This window comes from Pan paniscus, chromosome X (assembly GCF_029289425.2).
Source record: "Pan paniscus chromosome X, NHGRI_mPanPan1-v2.0_pri, whole genome shotgun sequence".
Taxonomy (NCBI): Eukaryota; Metazoa; Chordata; class Mammalia; order Primates; family Hominidae; genus Pan; species Pan paniscus.
In genome coordinates this window covers 66,376,320-66,383,491 of record NC_073272.2, presented here as the reverse complement: position 1 = coordinate 66,383,491, position 7,172 = coordinate 66,376,320, and positions in this window count along the sequence as shown.

The window sequence follows — 7,172 nt, the reverse complement described above, 5'->3', positions numbered from 1 at the left end:
TCTTTTGCTGTGCAGAAGCTCTTTAGTTTAATTAGATCCCATTTGTCAATTCTGGCTTTTATCGCCATCACTTTTTGTGTTTTAGTCATGAAGTCTTTTCCATGCCTATGTCCTGAATGGTATTGCCTAGGTTTTCTTCTAGGGTTTTTATGATTTTAGGTCTTACTTTAAGTCTTTAATCCACCTTGAGTTAATTTTTGTATAAGGTGTAAGGAAGGGGTCCAGTTTCAGTTTTCTGCGTATAGCTAGACAGTTTTCCCAACACCATTTATTAAATAGGGAATCCTTTCCCCATTGCCCTTTCTTGTCAGGTTTGTCAAAGATCAGATGGTTGTAGATGTGTGGTGTTATTTCTGAGCCCTCGTTCTGTTCCATTGGTCTATATATCTGTTTTGGTTCCAGTACCAAGCTGCTTTGGTTACTATAGCCTTGTAGTATAGTTTGAAGTCAGGTAGTGTGATGCCTCCAGCTTTGTTCTTTTTCCTTAGGATTGTCTTGGTTATATGGGCTCTTTTTTTGGTTCTGTATGAAATTTAAAGTGTTTTTTTTTTCCTAATTCTGTGAAGAAAGTCAATTGTAGCTTGATGGGGATCACATTGAATCTATAAATTACTTTGAGCAGTATGGCCATTTTCATGATATTGATTGTTCCTATCAATAAGCATGGAATGTGTTTCCATTTGCTTCTGTCCTCTCTTATTTTTTCTCACTAACATCCATTACATTTTCAGGGAAGTGTTTCATGGAAATCATTTTCTTTCCACTGCTTAATTAGAGTTCAAGTTAAAAATCTCAGCTTTCTCTGTAAAGATCTTGTTGCTTTTTTAAAGGTCTGATGTATGTTTTAGTATTTGTTTTGGTTAGTAAGGCATAAATACAAACTTGCCTTATTTCAGGTAATGAAAAGTTATTTTAAGGATATATGGAGAAGTAGAATAGGAACCACTACATTTTTACCAGTCTTGTATTTTGTCCCATGGTGACTCTTTGTTTCTACTTCTACTGATCTTGATAAAATTGTCTAACTGACTTTCCATATGCCTTGGAGTTAGACATGCCAAGAATGGGATCTCATGGTGTGGCAGCTCCAAACCAGGTTTAAAATACCTGAATTAGATGAAATTCTCCTGTCAGGTTATGTCATTGCCCATGAATAGTATATGAATGACTGCCTTTGCTTTAGGTGACACCAATTCTGGATTTAATTAGCTGTGGCTGTGACACTAGGATCTTGTGGGAGCAAAGTATGAAGACTTCTGGCTGCTTTTTCAAAAAAGAAAGTTGTGACCAAGTAAACTCTTCTTAGATGATGCCTGCTTATGGTCAAAGCAGTACTAAGCATAGTCATTAGAATAGACATTTCATTCATTGCTTTTGTCTCCATTCCAATTTCTTTGTGCTTCTCTGTCATGCCCCCCAACTTCCTCAATTTCTTCCTTCCTTCCTTCTTATTCCCTTTTAGTAGTCCTTAATATATAATTTAACTATATTTCAAGTGATTTTCTCCAGTTGTAAAAGTGAAAGTTTCCCGTAGAAATCTCAACTCTTTTTCATAACTCTCCTCCTAGTTTCTCACCATCTTTGGTTCTAGTAGTAGACAGGTTTATATTTTTTGATGATCCTTTCATCTAAAATTGTATCATAATTTGAAAATTTTTTAATCACTTAAGGTGGCTTTTTTTTTAACTTTTTTTGGCATTATAAGTATTTTTAATGCGTTTCATTGAAGGGCATTATTTAAGGCAAAACTATAACAAATAGCAACTCTAATGAATAAACCCCCAAATGTGATATGTCTCAAACATATAGAAGTTTATTTCTTATTTGCAAAACATTCAAAATTAATGTTGTTATAAAGCTCTCCTCTAAGTGACAATTTAGAGAAATAAACTCCTCCATATCTGGCTCTTCTATCTTCAACAAATAGCTTCCCAGGTTATTGTGATCATCCTTATCAAGACAGTGGAAAGACACAGATTGTAGAAGGTCATGTGTGAAAGATATCTGGGGTAACCCCTAGACAGGGCAGAAATCACTTTCACTTTAATTCTGTTAGAGCTCAATCTTTTGGCCACATTAAACTGCAAGGAAAGCTTGTGAATATAGCCTAGAGAAGTGCTCAGAAAGAAGAGAATAACTGAGATTTTCCTGAATAGTTGTCCACTAATTAAGCTCTGCCACAGGGATTAATTTTATATTTCTAAAATGTGTTTATCATATTTCCATCATTTTATGAAAAATGGGAGTGTTTTGGATCCTTGCAAATATTCTTCCATTTAATTTGTTCTGAACATATTAAAAAGTTTTTGGCAGATTGCCGAAAGATAGTTTCTTTAAATTTCTATGTTTTAGAAATAAGTTCTTATCAGTAGCAATTGAGATATCAGTTACAACATATTGAAGACATTTTGCAGTGATGACCCCCTTAACAGAGTCATCTCAAACACACAAGATTAACTATCGGAACTGTAACAGTAAATATCTTTCTGTGTTTTGTCATCTTTAATTGCATGAGACTTTCATAGCAATTAATGTCTCATTAATTATTAATATGTGCAAAGTTCTATAGATTTAATAAGTTACATGTGCAAAAAGATATCCACTACAGTATTATTTAGGATGCTGAAAAAAAGAAATACAGTGGATTACAGGCTGGGTACAGTGGATTACACCTGTAATCTCAGCTCTTTGGGAGGCTGAGGCAGGAGGATCCCTTGAGTGCACAAGTTTGAGACTAGCCTTGGGCAACTCAGTGGGACCCTGTGTATACAAAAAATAATAATAATTATATGGGTGTGGTGGCATGTGCCTGTAGTCCGAGCTACATGGGAGGCTGAAGTGGGAGAATTGCTTGATCCCAGGAGATCAAGGCTGCAGTGAGCCATGATGACACCACTGCACTTCTACCTAGGTGACAGAGTGAGACCCTGTTTCAAAAAACAAAACCAAAAAAAATGTCAAACAATAGCATACATACATAATAGAATATTACGATGTAATTTAAAACAAAATTTATGGTTTAAGGAGATGCTTATAAGATAAGAAGGACCCTGATTGTGAATATGTTAACAAGTGCATGTTGTTATAAAGGTAGTAGGTGAGCCCAAATACTAATAGTGGTTGTGTGTGAATGATGCAATTTGAGACATTTTACTTCTATTTTCATATATATATATATATATATATATATATATATATATATACACAGAGAGAGAGAGAGAGAGATAGAGAGAGAGAGAGGGAGAGAAAGAGAGAGAGAGACAGGGTCTTATTCTGTCACACAGGCTGGAGTGCAGAGGCATCATCATGGCTCACTGCAGCCTCGACCTCCTGGGCTTATGCGATCCTCCCACCTCAGCCTCTGGAGTAGCTGGGACCACAGGCATGTGCCACCACACACGGCTAGTTTATTTTTTTGTAGAGCAGGAGTTTTTTCATGTTTCCCAGGCTGGTTTCCAACTCCTGAGCTCAAGAAATCAACCCACCTTGGCCTCTCAAAGTGCTGGGATTAAAGGGAGGAGCCACTGCACCAAGCCTCTTATTTATTTATTTATTTATTATTTATTTACCTACTAGAGTAATTCCACTTACCTCCTTATATCATTCCATTCACCGAACGGTGAGGGAAGAGTTTCACATTTCCTTTAAAGTCTGTTATCTCTCAAATATACAATTTTAAAAAACATCCAAGAAAGGCAGGAAGAAAATGTGCCAGAATATTAGTAGTGTTTGCCTCTGGATGGTGAAATAAAAAGTAAGTTTTTCTCTATGTGCATATTTATCTCTTTTTAATTAAGAAAAAAGTTAAAAACAGATGCAAACTTTAGAGCTGGACAGAATGGGCCACAAATTCTAGCTCTACCATGTACTAGCTATGTAAACTTGAGCAAGTCACTTTGAGTCTGTTTTCTTACCTAAAAATGGAGAATGTAAAAGTATCTATCTCACGGGACTACTATGAGGATACATTAAATAATGTATGCAATGTGCATAGCACAGTGTCTTTCACATGGTGTTAGCATTCAATAAATATTGTTATGTATGATTAGCATTTGTTATACATTTTCCACAACACAAATACATCTTTAATGATCAGAAAAATGTTTAAATCTTAAGAATAATTTTCAAAATGTATTATTACATCATAGCATTGAAATAGATCACGATCAACCCTAAATGCTGGTGACAAATGGGTCTAGGTATCTATTAGCATAGACACTACTTGCAGTAGTTTTCGAAGTCTAACTCACTACTCCCCCGTAGCCATACCAAGCACAATGCATACATTGCCCTTTTTTCAAAAAGCTTGTTTGAAGTGTGGTACTTTTGGCTTCCTCTGAGGAGAATCCAGGATGACAGCTGGTTGCAAGCTGAAGTGCTCCATGCTTTTTACACTCCTGAGACCAGACCTTCCAATGTGTGCCACACCACTGACATGATTTTTGAAATGTGTAAAAGTGACATTGTAGTATATAAAAAAAGACACAGTAAAGTCAACCCATCTGAAAATACCTCTTGGGGAATCAACCACATGGTCCAGTGCTGTTGTGATTCAGTGTTTACACGGTTGTTAGCAGGCTATTTTGTGGTCGTGCTTCTACCCCAATTCAAGTCCTCACCATTACTTGCATGGAACATCACACCAACTTCTGAAAAGGTCTCTCTGCCCTCTTTTCTCCCCTTCCAGACCATTTTCCACATTTCCAAGCATGCTGTATCTGGGAAATATAAATTAGACCATTTCACTGACCTGACAAAGTGTTTTTCATTGCCTATATGTTTTAAGCCAGGATATAAGTATCAGTGGTTAGATGTGCTAGAGTGAATAAATGAGTGAATGAATTAATAATCTAATCTGTCCTCCTCCTCTTTTGTAGATGAGGCTATTGAAGCCTTGGGAAGGCAGTCTTTTGGTCATGGTCACTGAGGAAGTCAGGGAAAATATCAGATTAGATCCTATGATTCCTGAGTTCTACCTACCTACTTTAACTTCTGGCTCTGGGCTGCCCTTGGGAATGAATATCTACTGAGCCCAGAGCCTTACCAAGCCCAGAGCACTGAGAACTTGCTGGATCTGGAAAAGAACTGGGTGGCTTTGCCATGTCAGCTTGCTCTGCATATCTCAGACTTTGTCATTTTTGCAATGTGAAAACAACAAGAGCAAAACAGTAGGTACCATTTATTGAGAGCTTCCTCTGTGTCAAATATTCTACTATGTTTTTTATGTTCAACATCTTATTTAATCATTTTAACAATTATAAAAAGTCAATGCCATTGCTATCCCTAATTTACAAATGAGTGAAGAGACTTGCTAAAATTGACACACCTAATGAGTCATGAAATTAGGATTTGAACTTAGGTCTATCTGACTCCTGGGTCTGTGACAGAATCCTCCAAAGAAAGCTTGCTAGTCCTGTAGTCTTTCACAATCTCTGCACTATTTAAACATGCTCATCATCCCATCTCAGGTTCCCATCCCCGAGTTTCAAAAAAGCTAGTAGCTTAGAACAAGAGCAAAGAGCACAATAATTTGCATTAATTCCCCACAGACAAAATGTGCTAAGGAAAACTTTGGAATTTGTTTTTTTTTTTTTAATTTCCTATTAAACAAAACCAACACAAAATAGGCTTTTACAAAGGTTGGCTGCAAAGTGAAATGTTTCCAAGTGTCAAGTGCTCTGCCACCATGAAAAGCTGTGCTGGCACATTAACCAGATGAGGGATTTTTACCCTCACTCCTTCTCAACTCCTGTCACTATTTCAGAACTACATAGGTAAATGAAGCTAGAGGAGAAAAAAAAATGGCTGCAAATAATGAAAGGAAATTAGACATATGCTTGAACCGAAGACAGGCAACAGACTATGTGGTAAAATGGAGAGACACAAGAATCTGGAGACTTGGATCAGAGGTTTGGCTCTGACACTGACTTACTCTGGCACCTCAGACTACTTCTTTCCCTTCTCTTTACCACAGTTCATTCTCTGAAAGTTATGTCTTATTATATGAGAGGTAGCTAACAGGTGGGGAAAATCACCCCACCCCAAAACGTAGGAAACCTAGATTCCAGTCCCAGTCTTACCAGTAACTTGCTATGTGACTCTGGATAAGTACGTTTCCCTCTCTGAATCTTTGTGTCCTCACTGGTTAAACTAGATGCTCTAGTCTTCCATTCTAGAATGCTTTGTCAATTTAAAGTTTCTACAAAACTGTTGATTTTTATTATTTGTGTCTTCCTGCTGTAGCAAATAATCATTAACTTAGTAAATAATAAAACAAGCAATAACAATATATTACCTTATAGTTCTAGAGGGCAGAAGTCCAACAGAGATCTCACTGGACTAAAATCAAGGTGCTGGTAGGGCTCAGTTATTTTCTGGAGGTTCTAGGGGTGAATAATTTTTTTTTTTATTTTGCAGCTTCAGGAGGTCATCTACATTTCTTGGCTCATGGCCCCTTTCCTTCATCTTCAAAGCCAGCAGCATGGAATGTTCAAATCTCTCTCCCACTCTGACATTCTTATCTCCCTCTTATAAGGACCATTGTGATTACACTGAGGCTATTCGGACATTCCAGGAAAATCTTCCCATTTTAAGATCCTTAAATTAATCACATTTATAAAGTGCTTTTTGCCACATAAGGTAACATGTTCACAGGTCCAGGGAATCAGGATGTGAACATCTTGGGGGTCTTTATTCATCTTACCACAGCATATTTTCATAAGATGAAACTCAGTGCCTAAAGTGAAAAAATGCTTAAAGGAAGGGTTAGATGTTTGCAAGACCTTGTGAGTACAGAGAATAATGGGGTGCCCCAAATATTAACACCACCTTAAGCTGTGTTAATAAGTATAGAATGTCCAGAATGTGGGAGGAGACAGTGCTGAACTAGGCCAAGAGACTGTGGACTAAGAGGACATGCGACATACTGAGACACTAGCTGGGGCAGCCAAGGGAGTGCTGGCATCACCCATCCTCAACCCTAGGCTTCACAGCTCAGTTCCAAAAGAGACTCCTTCATTCTGCTTGAGGAGAGGAAAGGGAAACGTGCAGAGGACTTTGTCTTGCATCTAGGATACTGGATACCAGCTCAGCCACAGCAGGATAGGGCACTGGCCAGAGTCATGAGGTCCCTGTTCCAGGATCTAGCTCCATGACAACATTTTGAGACACAC